Genomic DNA, 22192 nt, shown 5'->3' with positions numbered 1-22192 from the left:
GGTTCTAAAATTCTAAATTTCGAATTGAATGAATGTAGCATCAACACCGGTGTAGTGTGCTGTCAAGAACTTAAATGCCATAACTTACCATTATCCTTTGAGAGTAAATCAGTGAATGCCAGCTGCAGAATCTGTTTTATTCTCCACCGATTTGCGCTTGCTGCAAATTCTGATCATCGCAAACAACCAGATGGTACAAGCGTTTTAAATAAGTATATCATCGTTAATATTTCCTATCGAATCTTGATCCGCTTGACATTCTCCACACGATTGCATAATTTAAACCATGGCAATAGAGTCGGATCCTTGGTCAACTTCAGCAGAATCAGAAAAACCTTAAATCACCGTTTAGCAAAAAAAAATTCTCATCACCGATAACCAGATAGCCTAAACAATGTAACATCCTCTCGGATTGTAGCTTTGGTATGACCACTCTGCAGAAGTGCTATGGACTTTCAACATAGGAGCTTTCGTGTTTACATCACCTTGATCAGTTTTCATTTCCTCGGTGCCTTCACCGCGCTGTGCGGCAGTTTTGTGGTAGAAACTAACATTTTTGATACAGACCGATTGAAGCATCGATTACCATTGTCATTCTGGAGGAAGATTAATAATGGGAAAAGATCTTTGAAAATTTCAGTTTTGCAGTTCAGGTCGTCAAAATGAGCTTACGTTTGATGATATTGAGAGCCGCTATAATGGAACGATCCCGATTTTCCAGATTTATTGTCAGAGCCAGCAGCTCCTTGATTTGCGCCTCCAGCTCCTGCTCGTCACATTTCAAGACCAAAAGCACATCGTATAAGTATACATTCACAAACAGTGCTCTGATCGGTTCGGAGATTTCCTTCAGCGAAGATCCCAACGTATAAATTCTTTGTTTTCTCTAGCCAATAGGGATACTGACCAAATCGAAAACAGGTCAGCTCGGTAATTTCTTTTCTACCAGTAATCCACCCTTCTAATAAGGTTGTTGTCTGTCCAAATAACATCCTCAATACCGCTTTCGGCAATTAACTTCAAGAAGGCTGCCAATTTGAGCATTTTTTATCCTCTTCGGGATGAGTGTTGACACCAGCAGGCAGAGTCGATGGTAATCCAAAAATTTTCTGATAATATAGAAACTATAAGTAAACCTCACTTCATAGTAACACATTCAACCGTACCCTTGAAACACGGAAGCACAATCCATTATGGTTCATGAGTAGTTGAGAACAGATTTTTGGACTGATTCTTCTCTGTCGGTTGTTTACAGTTGTCAAAAGAGTTGACCCATAGTTTGGATGTTCTTTCTTGGAAACTCCAAACAAATAGGTTGTCATCCTTTCCTTCAACTGAACACTTTCTCCACAAATACCTCGACGGAACAGAATCTTTACAACACTTTTGATTGGAATGCGGGACGAATTGTCCTCTGTCATCATGACGGTGTCCTTTTCTCCCTTAGTCAGTACGGTATCGCCAGGAATTTTTGGTTGCTTCCTCCAGTCGAAAATCGCCTGAGCCCTACCAAAGGCGCCTCTTATCGGGCGTATGCAATTAGACCGGTTCCTGTGACAGATGACCAAATAGGAAGAAACGAGTTGGACATCGTATTCACAGTCGGACAAACGATAGCCAGTTGAGCCAATGTATTGTATGCCGCGTTTTGCACCTCATTGGTTTCCTCGGAGCCTTTCCCGATAAGTTTTGAAACACCAATCTGCAGTGTTTTGAATAGTTTGTTAATCCGGCTTGCCACTGAAAAAAGCTTTGCTGTAAACTCAATATATAAGTGAAACCGTTACTTACTTTTTGATACATGAGCAAACTGCAGCCACAGAACTTTACACTGACAGGACAAGACCTGGAACCGTTGCCGGAACATAATGTTCAGATCGGTACTGACTGTTACGTACGCGGAAATTCTGTTTAAATTCACAATGACCGGCGTTGCCACCGAGAACCTGGTATTCCCGGTATTCCTCGAGGCCGCGAATTAAATAATGTTACGTTGCGGCTTGAGAAAAAATGCCACCACACAACAATGGTTTTTTTCGGTTGCTCTAGCTGCTCAAGTTCATCAGCACGAAAAAAAGAAAACAAAAACGCATTTGCTCTAAGCCGAAAAAATGAAAGAGCGAGAAGGTGAATCTTTTGATTATCAGAAACGCGCGTACAGATCACGCTCTCTTTCGCTCTAATGGCTTGGAACAGTAACGTCAAATGCAATCCGCCATATTGGAGCACGATGCGCACGATTTTTGAGGCACTGGGTATGAGTCGATGATCGAAGCACATCGATACAAGGGAGAATTTTGTTAAAGATTTCTCGACAAACATATGATTACGGCCTAAAAGCCAACTGTGAAAATCCACTTTGAATGGAAATTCTGGACAAACCGTTACACGCCAATCACAGATGTTGATAATAAACGAAAGAGAAAAGTTTTCTCTTTCATAAACTGTTGTGAACTGTGTTCAACTAGTAACGGTTTGTCTGGAATTTCCATTCAAAGTGGATTTTGACAGTTGGCTTTTAGGCCGTAATCATATGTTTGTCGAGATTTGTGCGATAAGAAGGAAATAGTTTTGTTGTACTGTCCAACAGATCAAATGGTGGCCGATGGAATGACAAAATCCCTCGGACCTTTGAAACATACACGCAGAAAAAAAATTAGTAAAAATAAACAAATTTTGGTTTTAAATAACAATTTTCCCGTTTGATATAGTGACAAACAAGATTCAGGCACAGAGAACAGACATCCATGATCGAACAAAAATATTTAAAAAACGTGTGTAAACATTTGAATTAATATACTAAAAACACTAGTGCCGCCACACCAACCTAAGAAATCCGTCAAATCGATTCCGGAACCGGTTCGAAATCCTGGATGGATTCTGCATGGAATCTAGCTCAAAGAAAACAACCGATTCCGACTCTATCGGTTGACGCATTTGAGCTGGAATTCATGCTGGAAGTCCGAATCGGTTCCGGACTAGTTTGACTGGGTAGAGGAATAACCGCTGTCAATTCTGTCGCACTCAGCCGCAAAAAAAACATGACGACAGTAGCGCACCTGGTTTAGATATCCAAACTACCTTCGAAACCGTTAGAGATTTTACACAAGTTGGACGCTGAAGATGGACGTCTGTTCTCTGTGATTCAGGATTGATTCAATCAATACTGTTGGTTGAAATTACCAACTAATTCATTTGTTGGCTTTTCAGTAGTTTCAACAAATATTTCGTTTGAAACAACAAAATCATGTTAAGTTTAACCGAGCAAACAAGTTTGAAGAAACAAAAACAAATCGTTTGTATTAACCAAAGCAGAGAACAACTCAAATTTAGTTGAAATTAAACAAAGATTCTGCTGGTTTTTAACAAAGGGATCAGTTAGATCTAACAAATTTTATTTTGATTCAACAATGTTTCTATTTAAAATGTAAACATAAGTATTTGTTGAACTAAACCAAATACATGCTTTCGAAAAACGCCCATTTTAGTTTGAAACAGTCATTCGTCACGTTTTTGATTCAACTAAACGTTTTGTTGATTCAAAAAGGCCCGATTCTTCTGCGTGTAGGAAGTTATGAAATGATACACGCAGAAAAATGTATTGTGGATACAACAATATTCTGGTTCAAACTCAACAATAATTATTATTATCTCAGGGCCAATAATATTCAACATTTGTTTCAAACCGTAATATTGTTATTTCTACAATAAATTCTGGTTTTGACATTTCTAGATTTCAATCACAATATTGGTTGCATCAACAATATTATTGTTGAAACGATTAACAGTATTATTGATTTAATAATACCTCAGTAAAAATATAGTAAAATATTTTTTAAACAATTTGTTTTTAAATTGAATTGAAAATGTTAATATGTTGAAGGATGCGTCTAGTTTCGGCATTTTGGGCCACTACGTTATCTTGGGGATGTTCTGAAAGTTTCAAAAGTTATGTTACTTTCAATACTATTAATGATTTTAACATGTTGACACCATAAAGTATCGACAATGCCAGTTTGATAGTAGCAATCGTGTAAGTCTGTTGAAGCAGACAGTCCAAATTATATTAAGAAATTGGCTTCGTTTTTTGCTGTTTACAAACGGTACATAACAAACACAGGCACAAATATATTCAATACACGCTTATTTGCTCCAATGAAAACTAACATAAAATAAAATTTGGTTGGAATGACAATAATATTGTTAGCTAAATAATAATACATTGTATATTTAACAATCAAAGTATTCCAAATCAAAAACAGATTGTCCATTGAAATCAAATATGAATTTTGTTAGTTTAATCAATAGAAATTTCACTGCGTGTAGGGTTGTCAGTGAATCAGGCGATCACTGAGGAGGAGTGTGGAGAAAAACAGTATATACTATCCACCTTATATCTCACCTTTTTTTGAAAAGGGCCAATAAACAAAATTTGGGATTTTCGTTTCATTTCATATTCAGAATCTCTATTCGAAGTATTATCACCTGTAAAAACCCAAATGCCATAAAAAATAATTGAAAAAATTGGCTATGTTGAGTAAAAGGCCAATATTAGTTTGGTTGTAGCGCGCACGACGTTGCTACGGATTCAATCTGCCCAATCGTCCCACCTTTCCGAACAAATGGCTTAAGCGCCACCTCTTTCGAGGACCACTTGTCGTGCTTTAGGGTTGCCCGACCAGAAACCCAGCCTCAGGGCGGGTCGATATAGTGAAGGTTTTAGAGGAACGACCTGACAGATGCAACTGAAACGAGAGGTACTCAGTTTCATGCTTCAAATTACCCACGAAAAAAAACCAAAGAAGTTCGCTTTCCTATCCCGAGATACCTAAGAACACCACTCGTATTGTCTCATCACTGGAAGAATGCCTCAAAACCCAAATAACTAAACCGAAAAGAGACTCGAGTGGTGGGGCTAAGATTCCCAAGTAGCCCTACTTAGAGTAAAGAACCCAAAAGACTACAAACTAACACGACGCGAAACATGAGATACCTCTTCAAATCAGTAAACTCTATGGGAACATGACTACCACAACAGTTTTAACCTCAACATGATTTACCGAAACAACAATTAACATAATTAGGTATATTTTAATTCTCTAGCATTTTCATAAACTTAACCTAGGATTTTCTAACATGGTGTTGCCTATATTCGTTTTGTACCCTACTGTGTGCGGATGAGCGATCGCTATTTCCTACCGGGCTAACGTGCAATAATGCTGCCGAACTTTTGCTTGCCGGGTGCGTGTATCGGCTAAACTTTCACCATGCGCATGGATTTTGTGTTAGGTGTACTTACAGTCTTTTTTCTTGCTTGCCCACTCACATTCGCACTACTGCGAAGACTGTCCTGATGCGGCGATGCGGTGGCGGCGATGTATCTACACCGGCGGTGATGAATCTGCGCAGGCGGCGATTAAAGATGTGCCGGATGACTATAGATGTTCCTCTGCGTACAGGATGGATAACTGCTGTCAGTGTCGGAACGCCGGACAAGCTGCCAGCAACAAAATACGTGCACACCGGATGGTCGTGACGTTAAACTTTGCTGTGCAAACGTTTGATGAATCGTCGCACTTCTGGCTTTTCGGTTGCAGCGCCAGAATATCCCAAACTAGCGCGTGGGTCTAGAGCGCGTCGGCAGGCGAAGGGCGGTGTGGCGGGCCGATGAATAGTGCCAATCTAAACGGTAGAATAAAAGCCGTCGCACGGCTATCGACACCGTGAACGCATTGTCTCTTTTTTTATAAGCACCAATTGTTAATTTACCTTTTTATTCGGTTTCCTAACGCACACAAATTTCCGCACTTCCTACTGCTAACTTTCACGCAACACCTAAGAACAGACAATTACTAATCGGCAAGGCATCTCACATTTTTAAGCTAGACAAACCTTTCGACACCGCGGGACAAATTTAACTAACACGCACTCTAGCCACTTTCACAGTCTATATTGAAATGGATGAGAAGCTATTCCTAAAACCCTCAGATAAACGATTTTTGGTTTTAGATACCCGGAAGTACGTAATTTTACCGAAGTAAAACTCGTATTTCGAAAAACGAACTTCTTGGACAATTGATTCTTAATCGCTATCTCATTCCCTCTCGAAACATTTGCATCAGATCATTACGCGCCAATACCCTCACTTGCGTTCAAATAGTTTTTCTGGTCGGGCGGTTGATAAGACAACGACAACGAGGTCCGTTCGGCGACCGAAACTCAACCACTTGCTCTAGTTTGTGCAATCGTGAGACAGATTGGGAAAGAGAAAAAACGTGCGTGCGCGAGCGGATAATACGTTTTAGCCGCCTAGTGTTCATTCTTCCTCCTACGGAATGGAAGAAGTAAACACATATTTGCAACAGGGAACTTGGGTTACTGAATTTGGAAGTTATTTTGACTTCTGATACACGTGATCGCTACATAACACCCCAGCTTATTTTACGAAAATTTGGTTGAAGGAGTGAAACCAAATTTTCGTAACGGTAAACCGTAAAGAAGAAGCAAAATAACACATTGAAGACTTACACATTACAAGCAATCACCATATAGTAACTTAAGATTACTATATACAAAATATTTACAAATGATCAGTTCATATATCGTACAGAAATACTGAGTGGGTCTGACATCTCTTTCGTTTCCTTGTTGGCGGTTCAAACATCAAACACTCAAGCACATACAAAATTCCCAAAATAGCATTGAATCTAAAATTTCTCAATTCAAGATCAAGCTTAACCCCATACAATACAAACATTAAACCTCAATGACACACATAACGAAACCTTAAATAACAGGTTCATTCAACCTCGGGACTACTCCAATCTAATGGAAAGGTATCCCTAAGTTAAACTCACCGCACTGTTTTGCCTTTGAGAGAACCCCAATAAATTCTTTGGTCAACACTCTCAAATGGACAAAACGCATAACTCCATATTACACAATAACAGGCTCATCAGATTTCGGGACTACTCCAATTCAATTGAAAGGTATCCCTACATCCAATTTACCGCACAGTTTTGTCTTCCGAGAAAACCCCAAAATATTTCTTGGTCTAAAAATCTCGAAACGACAAAACGCAATAACCTCATATCCGTACCCCTAGCAGTAACTCTAACGCCGAAATGCATCGGCCAGTGAGAAATCTGCCAAAATAATTCCCCAAGAAACTTCATCACCTCATTTCAGCTGCGTTTTCAACGCCGGAATGTTTCCGACCACATGATCACACACACTGAAACAACATACCCTACATTACCCTAATCCCACTTTACATCATGTTTCTAACACAAAACTTAACGAAAGTGTAGGTAAAAAGTTGGCAACCCTATGAAAGCTCCAAAATTTTCACTCATATCACGCACACATTGAACCACCAATACGGTCACGATAAGAAACGTCAAAACAAAAAGTAAATAGTGATCGGATTTAGGTTGCGTTTGGGCGAAGTGTTTTTTTTTTGTTAAATTTTCAGGTAATTTGTCGAGGAAAACTGTTCTGCAAACGGTGGACTACGAAAAATAGGTAACTCAATTAGTTTTATTATCATTTACTAGGTAGCTTCTATGGAGATGGGCGGGTTTCGACGGCCAACCCACCCCACAGGAATATACCATACGGAAACTGGTTTTGAAGAAACCAGCGGACTTCGAGAAGGAAAGTTGGATTCCGATTGAAGGTAAGTTTTTTGAACAGAATCTAATGGTAGGTTTACTTTTTAGGAGCAACCGGACAGTGACAACCCCAAAAATTTTTTTCATCTTACCCAGGGATGACTCCAGTGACTGGCAGAATTTGCCATAAAAATTCATCCCATAATATTCCCAACATAAACTTTATAACTCCAGAACGCATAAATAAGTAACCAACAATATATATAAATAATAACGAAATAAATAAATATCCTAAATAAACGAACAAATAAATAATATGAAATAAATATCAATAAATAAATATTTCATAATAATTTACGAATAAATAAATAAATAGCATGCATATAAATAACAAAGGTATAAACATGAAAATAAATAACATAGAACAAAAATTAATTACTCCATTACTACCAGATTATAGCTATTAGTAGCAGGAAAAAATCTTCAATAAATATTAGTGTTAGGTACTAACTTAGACGTAAGACTCGATGTAGTTGTAAAAAAACTAACATTGACGCAGAAAAAAAATTTAAATTTCGGGGGAGGGTGGGTGATTGTGATTAGCACAACACCCTATTCGTCTTAGTCTCGGCCCCGGGGAAGATATCGACTCCTCTCTCGACAGGCAGGCCAACCTGTTCGAATACTTTCCCTCTTGAATTTCCTTAAGAAAATACGTAACTTTCCCTCTTCCTAGTTGATACTGCCAGCTCGATTCACTCGGGTTTGCTCGTCATCGACCTTACACAGGAAAGTCCTCCGAGTCTTGCACGGTCATCATCCAAGCATCCCCCGTCTTGGACTCGCGATGTGTTTCCCATTACAGGTACTCCTCTTCAACGCCACTTTGTCTCGGAGTTTCTGGTTTGGTAGATCATCGTTCAGGCTTGCGCCGTGAACTCTCTCTGACTTCTGGTCGAGGGGATAGCTATACGTGCAGTAGTAACTAGTGAGGGGGAACGAAGCTGTTTCCAACCAGATTTGTAAGGCCTCTTGAGCTTTCGCAAGGATCCCCCAGTAAATTAAAGTTGTTGTGGGGGCCGCAGCTGTGCTAAGAACAGTGCAGAGCCTTACAAACGGTGGAACAGTATTTTCCGCAACCAGAGCTTTCGCATCATGGTGCAATTGTCTCTACTCAATAAATGAGAGATACATAGCTCGAATTCTTTAATTCTTTTAAGTGGGAGAGAGGAAGGAATTGGGCGGGTTGAGTTTTCTGCGGTATTTGAAGTTCAGTATCGTAGGCCGCTTCCCACTCCAATCCCCAATGTCGTGGCAATGTGCTCCCTTAACCAACATAGCAACAAAAAGCTTTCCTTTGCCCGATTGCTCCAAATTTTTCACAGGAGTCCCTTCTTTCACAGAGTAGTTAGCTTTTGAGCGAAGCACAGTGTTTCGGTTGACTATTATCGGAGTTGTCGAGATTCTCTTCGAATTATCCGCGTTCGAGAACGAACCCCGAAGGCGACAAAACTCACGACCATCGGAAGCAAGAACTCTTCGTCGTCGTGTTGGACAGGACTCGATTATGAAAACTTATGGATCTCTGTCCGGTTTCCCGAACTCTCGGTCGATCTTCGGCATCTCAAGTAACGTCTTTCGCGGTTCGACGATTTCATCAGCCGACCATACAGAAAACACTTCGACTGATTCATTGCCACTTTTCGACGAACTTTCGTCGGCATTTCTCCCAAAACCCTGTACTTCTACTTTGTCTTCACCCATACTTGCCACCGGACTGGATTTCAATATCAAACCGTCTCGTGCCCCAGTAACATCGATGTTCGAACTATCCCTGACCTCAGATTCTATCATGACACCCGCTTTACCATCCAAGCCAAAACGCGAACAGTTTTCCCGTATCTTAAACTGTGTACAGCCCTCAGACGAAACAGTCTCGTATGATTCACACCCCAGACTACGCTCAACGGTATCCCAACTTTTACTCTGGAATGAATCGACTGGAAGGGGCTCGAATATATCAGAATTCCCAGGCTCATGAGACAGCTGAGCATCATCGTACTTCTTTAGTAAGCCATCTACTTCGTCAGCATCCATGTTCGACGAGCCTGACTGTTCCATTTTATTGCCCCTCCCGCTTGAGCACCCGTCAATAGATCGAAAGTGACTGTCTCGTATATTGGGGTCAGCTGGTTCGTCAGACTCAAACTTATCCTTATAATTTCCTAACCCTTTCAAGTTTTGCGCTATCCTGCTTGTTCGTTTACAATGCCAGTCATTTACGTAATGTTCGGTGTCGTCGTCGGAACTCACAGCATAACTTAATTGCCAATGATCATTACGTTGAAGCTCCTGTTCTGACCTATTACATTGTCCTTGTCTGTTCTCACAAAATGCATCAGGAAGGCTGTTTATTCCTTTCCTACCCTTGACGCACTGGTACGATTGGCTATTCTTAGTACACTCTTCAAAGAAACGATTTGTCAGCTCATCCTTAACGCAAGTTCGATCCCCACTACTGTCTATCGATTGAATCAATGTGCCTACTTCATAGAAGGGTTCATCAAATAGAGTGTCGTCCGCGTCATATTCCAAAAGAGCGTTCGATTTCCCTTGATTTCCCCTGTTAACTTCCGCGAGCTCAAGCTCTAGCTATCCGGTCCAACAACGTCTGCCTTTGACTACATTGCTGTTGGCTTTTCTCTGCAGACCGGTGAAGCGATTTGGAAAACAAGGATTCTGATTGCGAGTCGTCCGAAACCTGCCACTCTTTGCCCTCTGACATCTATTGAACACATTGCACAAAATGTAATTCTCGCAACCATATCAATTTTTTTTTTCAACTGATGCTCCAATAGTGACCACCGTGCTTGCCAAATGCAAGATAATAAATGAAAGGTGGAACTATTTTTACAGTTGTAAAATTTGAAGAACGAAATAGAAAAATTGGCGATGTCGCATACTACGACTTTGCATGAAATAATGCAATATATACGCGAACGGAGGTCTTAGTGGAATGTACGTAATGTTTCAAAGATTTTCTTCCACTATGTTTTTATAGTTAGATGCACTTGCACTTCACTATTTAACAGATACCGGTATTTCGATTACTACTTGTAATCTTCTTCAGTGTTTGTATCAGTCTATAGGAAATTACGGGATTGTAAAGTCGTTTTATCTAGGGAAGCGGGTAGGCTGTGGTCGGTGGGTACCTAGGTGCATGAAGCTGACCGTTTTTTGCAGGTAGGTAAAATTTCGAAGAGCCATGAATATCCGTTACCTTGGTCTTGATTTAATAAGAAAGGAGACGAATGTTTGAAAATTTCCAGGCTTTCAGCTACGTCTAATTTCCAAGGATTAGAGACTTGACGCTGAATTTTAATATCTTCTATAGTTAAGTTATGTTTTTCTGAAAAAGCGTGTTCCGCTACCTTGGATTTGAAGTGGAATGGTAAATCTTTAGCAAATCGGGGATATACAAAATATCATGTTCACATTGTGATAAAGTTTATATTGGACAAACCAGGAGAACATTAGAAATTCGATTCAAAGAGCATATTGCGGAAATAGCAAAAGCTTCTAGAGAATCTGCTAAAGATTTACCATTCCACTTCAAATCCAAGGTAGCGGAACACGCTTTTTCAGAAAAGCATAACTTAACTATAGAAGATATTAAAATTCAGCGTCAAGTCTCTAATCCTTGGAAATTAGACGTAGCTGAAAGCCTGGAAATTTTCAAACATTCGTCTCCTTTCTTATTAAATCGAGACCAAGGTAACGGATATTCATGGCTCTTCGAAATTTTACCTACCTGCAAAAAACGGTCAGCTTCATGCACCTAGGTACCCACCGACCACAGCCTACCCGCTTCCCTAGATAAAACGACCTTACAATCCCGTAATTTCCTATAGACTGATACAAACACTGAAGAAGATTACAAGTAGTAATCGAAATACCGGTATCTGTTAAATAGTGAAGTGCAAGTACATCTAACTATAAAAACATAGTGGAAGAAAATCTTTGAAACATTACGTACATTCCACTAAGACCTCCGTTCGCGTATATATTGCATTATTTCATGCAAAGTCGTAGTATGCGACATCGCCAATTTTTCTATTTCGTTCTTCAAATTTTACAACTGTAAAAATAGTTCCACCTTTCATTTATTATCTTGCATTTGGCAAGCACGGTGGTCACTATTGGAGCATCAGTTGAAAAAAAAATTGATATGGTTGCGAGAATTACATTTTGTGCAATGTGTTCAATAGATGTCGCTAGTACATCGTGGGCGATTATTTTTTAGATTTTCTTCAAACTGTAACGTTTGTTTGTATGTGCTGTGAAGTCTGTTACAATAGCAACCGAAAATTTGGGAAAGGAATTGTACTGTTAAGAATTTTTTTAGTTAGCACACGCCGGCGCGCCGCCGCCGATAGGGTCCAACGGCGTGACGCCGCCAACGCCAGCCAAAAATGTCGCTTACGCCGCCGCCGATTAAAAATGCATCGGCGCACACCTCTACTCTGCACCAGCCCAAACCAACAGTCAGCTAAGGGTCTGTGCGCACTGGCGTGGCCGATTGGCGGGTCGCCGTGGATTGAATTTTTCTGTGGGCTGTGTTTGCAGACATTGTTCAACAGCTTAACGGCAGTCTTTGTGGGCACGGCTCGCAGTGGAAGTCATTGTGTGTCGATTTATCGGTGGACCTCGTCAACGTGCACAGGCACATTGGGGTTGGACGGAGAGGTGGTGGAATTCGCGGACGGGGGAGGCGGCTTTTTCCGCACCGTGTGTCGGGTCTTCATGGGAGTCGGTCAGCAGTACTGTAACAACATTCTACATGCGCTAATTGATTTTTGTGGGGATCTGGCATGTGGTGTGGAGGGGAGCTGCTTTTTACGTTTGCGAGTTTTGCGCATTCTCTGTCCAACCTTAAAAAAATAACAGTAGAACCCTATTAGTTGTGTTGTGTTGTAATAATTGTAGTTTTTGGTACTAGTGTACACGGCTAGCGACATAAAAAAAGAAAGGATCTGTTATGTGTGGTGGTTGGCTATTCAAGTATTGGTAGAGTTTGAAGTACTAATGTATGTCTTTCATGTGATGATCATAAATTCAGCTGTATCTTGTACCTATCTAATCTATTATGTCTCTTATATATTGTCCTTTATTTCTTCTTTTTGAGTTATATACTGCCATTCTACAGCCGCCTTCAGCTGGGTCAGCAAAGATGGTGATAGTGAACGTCTTAACACTCACACATTCTCAAACGCGGTCTCAAGCGGGAACCTACAAAAATGCCCTCGCGCACGCGATTGCGAATCGATCACGTCCGGAAGTCTATTCTTGATCCTAGGAGCCTAAGTCCATGCCTTCAGCTGGACCAATTAAGAAAATACGCCCATACCTATTAGACAACACGTCTCATGGCGACATGACCTGGAACCCTACCGATATAAACGATCCCACTCTCTGCCAGAATTCTAACCGCGCGCCGAAAATTTAATATCAGACTCACGGTTCGCGCGACCATTCAAGAACACACGTTACAAAATCACGTCAGCGCACAAACGTTAGAGCCCCTCGCGATTTTCCAAGCAACCTATGCCCACGAACTCGCAAACATGATTACACCCCGGTGATAAGGTGAAAATCTCAGCACTCCTAAACTTAGCATCACGATCTCAAGTGTCAACCTACAAACTCCCGCGCACGCGCCATCATGAATCGGGATCGTCCGGAAGACTCTATCCTCGGTACCAACAATCTAGGTCCTTGTTAATTAATAAAAAAATAATAAAATTGAAAAATAACTCCCATATCCACTAGACAAAACGTTCCATGGCGACATGACCGGAAACTCTAGTGATATGGGGTAACTGTCTCCCTGTCAGAATGTGATCCGTACACCGAAAGCTAAAGATCAGAATGACGGTCCGTGAATATATGAATGGCCGCAGGGTTTCAAAATCGAATTTATACACGCGAAGTCACATACACGCGAGCACACGCGACAAACACGTCAACATACGAACGCTTTAGCCCTTCGCGATCATCTACGCACACCTATGCCAGCGATCGTGTAAACTTGATAACACTCCGGCAATTGTCTGAACGTTTTAGTACTTACGAAGTTACAAACGCGGTCTCAAACGCGAACCCGCAAACGCGCGCGATCATGAATCGGTCACGTCCGGAAATCTTTAGCCTTCATTCTAGCAATTTAGGTCCATACATTCAGTTGGACCAATCCAAAAAAAATAAAGCTCATATCTACTAAACCACGCGTTCTACGGCGACATGAATGGGAATTCTAATGCTATGTAAGAACCCACTTTCTTCTGGAATCTGAACCGCTCATAAAAAATTAAGTATCAGATTCACGGTCCGCGCGCGATCATTCTAGAACACACGCGAATACGCGAAAGCCGCACGGTTATGAAATAGAATTTATACACGCGAAGTTCATACACGTTAGCACACGCGACATACAAACGCGATCGAGCACGTTAACGTACAAATGTTCGAGCCCTTCGCGATGATACACGCGATCGCGAGTCCCTACGCCCGCACATGCCTGAACCGTACAATGAATATCACATTCAGATCACGGCCCGCTACAATTGGCCTATTGCAGTGTTTTATTGGGCGACATTGCCTGTCTTGTCTGCAAATTGTAGTATGTGATTCTGACGGGGAGCCCTTCCGAGAACCTAGCTCTACAGCTTCAGTAGGACAACTCTCGAAAAAAATATATTGATAGGCGTTTGCTTTATGCACTGAACGAGGGATTGACTTTTTTTTCCATACGTTTATTTGACACGGCATTTGCAAAAGCTTTTTACGCCAGTTTCTTTTTTTTACATAGCACGTTACAAAAATCCTTAAGACTAATTTTAACTATACTAGTACTTTGTCTAAAACTAACACTGAAATCACTTTATTGTTTGCCTTTTTCCTTACATTGTTGTATTTCATACTGATCTAGTATTTTCGGGTGTATTTATTTACTTTTTTCTGTTATTGTCTAAATTTAAAAACTAAATATTCTAGGACACTTTAATTGGTGAATGATTAGCCTTGGATGAGAGTATGAGGAGACGAATTTAATTAAATTTTGACAGACGCTGTTTTTAGAAAATGATAGATAAGTTCCATGTATAGAGGATCGCGATATGCCAGGATGTCTCTAACAGGAACATGGATTGGTCTTCCTCGGACTTGTAAAGAATCTACTAATTGTGATCTGGCTTCACAATATTCAGTGCAGGACCAAACAACATGCTCAATGTCATGGTAACCTTCTCCACAAGCACAATGATTACCCTCAGCGAGCCCAATACGACGGAGATGCGCATCTAAAGTATAATGATTGGACATGAGCCTAGACATCACACGGATGAAGTCCCGACTTACATCCAATCCTTTGAACCATGCCTTCGTTGATACTTTAGGGATAATTGAGTGTAGCCATCGTCCCATATCTCCATTGTCCCAAGATGTTTGCCAACTAGCAAGTGTCCTCTGTCGAGAAGCGCTATAAAATTCATTGTAAGCGATGGGTCTTTCATATATTTCACCATCTAGTGCACCAATCTTGGCTAAATTATCAGCTTTCTCATTGCCCGCAATAGAGCAATGGGCGGGGAGCCACACTAGGGTAAATTTATAACATTTTCTTGTCAGGTTACTCAGAGATTCTCGTATCTTCCCCAAAAAGAATGGATCGTGATTATCAATCCTCTTTGAGCGTAGAGCTGCAATTGTGCTGAGACTATCAGTGAGGATAAAGTAATGGTTCGGGGGTAAAGTATTAATTATTTGAAAACTATAGTGAACTGCTGCTAGTTCCGCTATATAAACAGAGGCGGGTTCTGCAAGTTTGAGAGAAATTGAAAAATTATTGTTGAAAATACCGAAACCAGTGGCCTCACTGATTTGTGACCCATCAGTGTAAAACATTTTAAGGCAGTCTATGTGTTGATATTTACTTGTGAATATTTTAGGGATCTCCCGCGAGCGTAGATGATCCGGAATTCCACGAATCTCTGCTTGCATGGACGTGTCGAAGAATAAAGTGGATTCAGGAATATCTAGTATATTGACGTATGTGGGAACATACCTAGCAGGCGTTATTTCTTGTGACATGTGATTGAAATACACTGTCATGAATCTGGTTTGGGGTTGAAGCTCGACAAGTCTTTCAAAATTTTCAATTACCAGTGGGTTCATAACCTCACATCGGATAAGTAAACGAGAAGAGAGATCCCAGAATCGGTCTTTTAAAGGAAGAACTCCCGCTAGTACTTCAAGACTCATCGTATGGGTCGACTGCATGCAACCTAAGGCAATTCGTAAACAGCGATACTGTATCCGTTCCAGTTTAATAATGTGAGTGTTCGCAGCTGAACGGAAACAGATGCACCCATATTCCATTACTGAAAGTATTGTTGTTTGATACAATCTTATCATGTCACTTGGATGAGAACCCCACCATGATCCAGTTATTGTTCGCAGAAAATTTATCCTTTGTTGGCATTTCGTTATTAGATACCTAATGTGGCCTCCCCATGTGCCTTTAGAATCGAACCAAATTCCAAGGTATTTAAAAGTCAGGACTTGGGCTATCGTTCTACCAACCAACTGAAGCTGAAGCTGAGCTGGATCACGCTTCCTTGAAAAAACAACCAACTCTGTTTTCTCCGTAGAGAAATCGATGCCTAACTTCAAAGCCCAACTTGATAAATTATCCAAACTATCTTGCAGTGGTTGTTGTAAATTTAAGGCTTTTGGTCCTGTAACAGAAACCACGCCATCATCTGCAAGTTGTCTTAGAGTGCATGGGCTGACAATACAATTATCAATATCATTCACGTAAAAATTGTAGAGAAGGGGGCTTAAACAAGAACCTTGTGGGAGGCCCATGTAACTTATTCTGAGTGTCGCCAAATCGCCATATGAAAAATGCATGTGCTTTTCTGACAATAAATTGTATAAATAATTATTTAATATTGGTGAAAGACCACATTGATGTAGCTTCTCCGAGAGAACATCAATGGAGACTGAGTCGAATGCTCCTTTTATGTCTAAGAACACAGACGCCATTTGTTCTTTTTTTGCGTAAGCGAGTTGGATTTCTGACGAAAGTAGCGCCAGACAATCATTCGTTCCCTTTCCCCTCCGAAAACCAAACTGGGTATCTGATAGCAAGCCGTTCGCCTCAACCCAACATAGTGGAAGAAAATCTTTGAAACATTACGTACATTCCACTAAGACCTCCGTTCGCGTATATATTGCATTATTTCATGCAAAGTCGTAGTATGCGACATCGCCAATTTTTCTATTTCGTTCTTCAAATTTTACAACTGTAAAAATAGTTCCACCTTTCATTTATTATCTTGCATTTGGCAAGCACGGTGGTCACTATTGGAGCATCAGTTGAAAAAAAAATTGATATGGTTGCGAGAATTACATTTTGTGCAATGTGTTCAATAGATGTCGCTAGTACATCGTGGGCGATTATTTTTTAGATTTTCTTCAAACTGTAACGTTTGTTTGTATGTTACAATAGCAACCGAAAATTTGGGAAAGGAATTGTACTGTTAAGAATTTTTTTAGTTAGCACACGCCGGCGCGCCGCCGCCGATAGGGTCCAACGGCGTGACGCCGCCAACGCCAGCCAAAAATGTCGCTTACGCCGCCGCCGATTAAAAATGCATCGGCGCACACCTCTACTCTGCACCAGCCCAAACCAACAGTCAGCTAAGGGTCTGTGCGCACTGGCGTGGCCGATTGGCGGGTCGCCGTGGATTGAATTTTTCTGTGGGCTGTGTTTGCAGACATTGTTCAACAGCTTAACGGCAGTCTTTGTGGGCACGGCTCGCAGTGGAAGTCATTGTGTGTCGATTTATCGGTGGACCTCGTCAACGTGCACAGGCACATTGGGGTTGGACGGAGAGGTGGTGGAATTCGCGGACGGGGGAGGCGGCTTTTTCCGCACCGTGTGTCGGGTCTTCATGGGAGTCGGTCAGCAGTACTGTAACAACATTCTACATGCGCTAATTGATTTTTGTGGGGATCTGGCATGTGGTGTGGAGGGGAGCTGCTTTTTACGTTTGCGAGTTTTGCGCATTCTCTGTCCAACCTTAAAAAAATAACAGTAGAACCCTATTAGTTGTGTTGTGTTGTAATAATTGTAGTTTTTGGTACTAGTGTACACGGCTAGCGACATAAAAAAAGAAAGGATCTGTTATGTGTGGTGGTTGGCTGTTCAAGTATTGGTAGAGTTTGAAGTACTAATGTATGTCTTTCATGTGATGATCATAAATTCAGCTGTATCTTGTACCTATCTAATCTATTATGTCTCTTATATATTGTCCTTTATTTCTTCTTTTTGAGTTATATACTGCCATTCTACAGCCGCCTTCAGCTGGGTCAGCAAAGATGGTGATAGTGAACGTCTTAACACTCACACATTATCAAACGCGGTCTCAAGCGGGAACCTACAAAAATGCCCTCGCGCACGCGATTGCGAATCGATCACGTCCGGAAGTCTATTCTTGATCCTAGGAGCCTAAGTCCATGCCTTCAGCTGGACCAATTAAGAAAATACGCCCATACCTATTAGACAACACGTCTCATGGCGACATGACCTGGAACCCTACCGATATAAACGATCCCACTCTCTGCCAGAATTCTAACCGCGCGCCGAAAATTTAATATCAGACTCACGGTTCGCGCGACCATTCAAGAACACACGTTACAAAATCACGTCAGCGCACAAACGTTAGAGCCCCTCGCGATTTTCCAAGCAACCTATGCCCACGAACTCGCAAACATGATTACACCCCGGTGATAAGGTGAAAATCTCAGCACTCCTAAACATCAGCATCACGATCTCAAGTGTCAACCTACAAACTCCCGCGCACGCGCCATCATGAATCGGGATCGTCCGGAAGACTCTATCCTCGGTACCAACAATCTAGGTCCTTGTTAATTAATAAAAAAATAATAAAATTGAAAAATAACTCCCATATCCACTAGACAAAACGTTCCATGGCGACATGACCGGAAACTCTAGTGATATGGGGTAACTGTCTCCCTGTCAGAATGTGATCCGTACACCGAAAGCTAAAGATCAGAATGACGGTCCGTGAATATATGAATGGCCGCAGGGTTTCAAAATCGAATTTATACACGCGAAGTCACATACACGCGAGCACACGCGACAAACACGTCAACATACGAACGCTTTAGCCCTTCGCGATCATCTACGCACACCTATGCCAGCGATCGTGTAAACTTGATAACACTCCGGCAATTGTCTGAACGTTTTAGTACTTACGAAGTTACAAACGCGGTCTCAAACGCGAACCCGCAAACGCGCGCGATCATGAATCGGTCACGTCCGGAAATCTTTAGCCTTCATTCTAGCAATTTAGGTCCATACATTCAGTTGGACCAATCCAAAAAAAATAAAGCTCATATCTACTAAACCACGCGTTCTACGGCGACATGAATGGGAATTCTAATGCTATGTAAGAACCCACTTTCTTCTGGAATCTGAACCGCTCATAAAAAATTAAGTATCAGATTCACGGTCCGCGCGCGATCATTCTAGAACACACGCGAATACGCGAAAGCCGCACGGTTATGAAATAGAATTTATACACGCGAAGTTCATACACGTTAGCACACGCGACATACAAACGCGATCGAGCACGTTAACGTACAAATGTTCGAGCCCTTCGCGATGATACACGCGATCGCGAGTCCCTACGCCCGCACATGCCTGAACCGTACAATGAATATCACATTCAGATCACGGCCCGCTACAATTGGCCTATTGCAGTGTTTTATTGGGCGACATTGCCTGTCTTGTCTGCAAATTGTAGTATGTGATTCTGACGGGGAGCCCTTCCGAGAACCTAGCTCTACAGCTTCAGTAGGACAACTCTCGAAAAAAATATATTGATAGGCGTTTGCTTTATGCACTGAACGAGGGATTGACTTTTTTTCCATACGTTTATTTGACACGGCATTTGCAAAAGCTTTTTACGCCAGTTTCTTTTTTTTACATAGCACGTTACAAAAATCCTTAAGACTAATTTTAACTATACTAGTACTTTGTCTAAAACTAACACTGAAATCACTTTATTGTTTGCCTTTTTCCTTACATTGTTGTATTTCATACTGATCTAGTATTTTCGGGTGTATTTATTTACTTTTTTCTGTTATTGTCTAAATTTAAAAACTAAATATTCTAGGACACTTTAATTGGTGAATGATTAGCCTTGGATGAGAGTATGAGGAGACGAATTTAATTAAATTTTGACAGACGCTGTTTTTAGAAAATGATAGATAAGTTCCATGTATAGAGGATCGCGATATGCCAGGATGTCTCTAACAGGAACATGGATTGGTCTTCCTCGGACTTGTAAAGAATCTACTAATTGTGATCTGGCTTCACGATATTCAGTGCAGGACCAAACAACATGCTCAATGTCATGGTAACCTTCTCCACAAGCACAATGATTACCCTCAGCGAGCCCAATACGACGGAGATGCGCATCTAAAGTATAATGATTGGACATGAGCCTAGACATCACACGGATGAAGTCCCGACTTACATCCAATCCTTTGAACCATGCCTTCGTTGATACTTTAGGGATAATTGAGTGTAGCCATCGTCCCATATCTCCATTGTCCCAAGATGTTTGCCAACTAGCAAGTGTCCTCTGTCGAGAAGCGCTATAAAATTCATTGTAAGCGATGGGTCTTTCATATATTTCACCATCTAGTGCACCAATCTTGGCTAAATTATCAGCTTTCTCATTGCCCGCAATAGAGCAATGGGCGGGGAGCCACACTAGGGTAAATTTATAACATTTTCTTGTCAGGTTACTCAGAGATTCTCGTATCTTCCCCAAAAAGAATGGATCGTGATTATCAATCCTCTTTGAGCGTAGAGCTGCAATTGTGCTGAGACTATCAGTGAGGATAAAGTAATGGTTCGGGGGTAAAGTATTAATTATTTGAAAACTATAGTGAACTGCTGCTAGTTCCGCTATATAAACAGAGGCGGGTTCTGCAAGTTTGAGAGAAATTGAAAAATTATTGTTGAAAATACCGAAACCAGTGGCCTCACTGATTTGTGACCCATCAGTGTAAAACATTTTAAGGCAGTCTATGTGTTGATATTTACTTGTGAATATTTTAGGGATCTCCCGCGAGCGTAGATGATCCGGAATTCCACGAATCTCTGCTTGCATGGACGTGTCGAAGAATAAAGTGGATTCAGGAATATCTAGTATATTGACGTATGTGGGAACATACCTAGCAGGCGTTATTTCTTGTGACATGTGATTGAAATACACTGTCATGAATCTGGTTTGGGGTTGAAGCTCGACAAGTCTTTCAAAATTTTCAATTACCAGTGGGTTCATAACCTCACATCGGATAAGTAAACGAGAAGAGAGATCCCAGAATCGGTCTTTTAAAGGAAGAACTCCCGCTAGTACTTCAAGACTCATCGTATGGGTCGACTGCATGCAACCTAAGGCAATTCGTAAACAGCGATACTGTATCCGTTCCAGTTTAATAATGTGAGTGTTCGCAGCTGAACGGAAACAGATGCACCCATATTCCATTACTGAAAGTATTGTTGTTTGATACAATCTTATCATGTCACTTGGATGAGAACCCCACCATGATCCAGTTATTGTTCGCAGAAAATTTATCCTTTGTTGGCATTTCGTTATTAGATACCTAATGTGGCCTCCCCATGTGCCTTTAGAATCGAACCAAATTCCAAGGTATTTAAAAGTCAGGACTTGGGCTATCGTTCTACCAACCAACTGAAGCTGAAGCTGAGCTGGATCACGCTTCCTTGAAAAAACAACCAACTCTGTTTTCTCCGTAGAGAAATCGATGCCTAACTTCAAAGCCCAACTTGATAAATTATCCAAACTATCTTGCAGTGGTTGTTGTAAATTTAAGGCTTTTGGTCCTGTAACAGAAACCACGCCATCATCTGCAAGTTGTCTTAGAGTGCATGGGCTGACAATACAATTATCAATATCATTCACGTAAAAATTGTAGAGAAGGGGGCTTAAACAAGAACCTTGTGGGAGGCCCATGTAACTTATTCTGAGTGTCGCCAAATCGCCATATGAAAAATGCATGTGCTTTTCTGACAATAAATTGTATAAATAATTATTTAATATTGGTGAAAGACCACATTGATGTAGCTTCTCCGAGAGAACATCAATGGAGACTGAGTCGAATGCTCCTTTTATGTCTAAGAACACAGACGCCATTTGTTCTTTTTTTGCGTAAGCGAGTTGGATTTCTGACGAAAGTAGCGCCAGACAATCATTCGTTCCCTTTCCCCTCCGAAAACCAAACTGGGTATCTGATAGCAAGCCGTTCGCCTCAACCCAATTGTCGAGACGTCGTAGGATAATTTTTTCCAACAATTTCCTGATGCAGGATAGCATTGCAATCGGTCGATACGAGTTATGATCGGAGGCTGGTTTTCCCGGTTTTGGAATAGCGATAACTCTCACTTGTCTCCAGTC

General features: G+C 41.1%; 1 long non-coding RNA gene across 1 annotated transcript; it reads right to left on the bottom strand.

Moving 5' to 3' along the window:
* Positions 1-381: 381 nt before the first annotated feature.
* On the bottom strand, positions 382-2021 carry LOC131679300 (uncharacterized). The gene is made up of 3 exons (XR_009303827.1): positions 1792-2021; positions 673-1740; positions 382-596 (listed from the first exon to the last, which is right to left on the bottom strand). It is a non-coding gene; the product is annotated as an uncharacterized LOC131679300 (long non-coding RNA).
* Between the last annotated feature and the right edge of the window lie 20171 nt (positions 2022-22192).

This window comes from Topomyia yanbarensis, chromosome 2 (assembly GCF_030247195.1).
Source record: "Topomyia yanbarensis strain Yona2022 chromosome 2, ASM3024719v1, whole genome shotgun sequence".
NCBI classification, from domain to species: Eukaryota; Metazoa; Arthropoda; class Insecta; order Diptera; family Culicidae; genus Topomyia; species Topomyia yanbarensis.
This window is presented reverse-complemented; position numbering and strand designations above follow the sequence as displayed.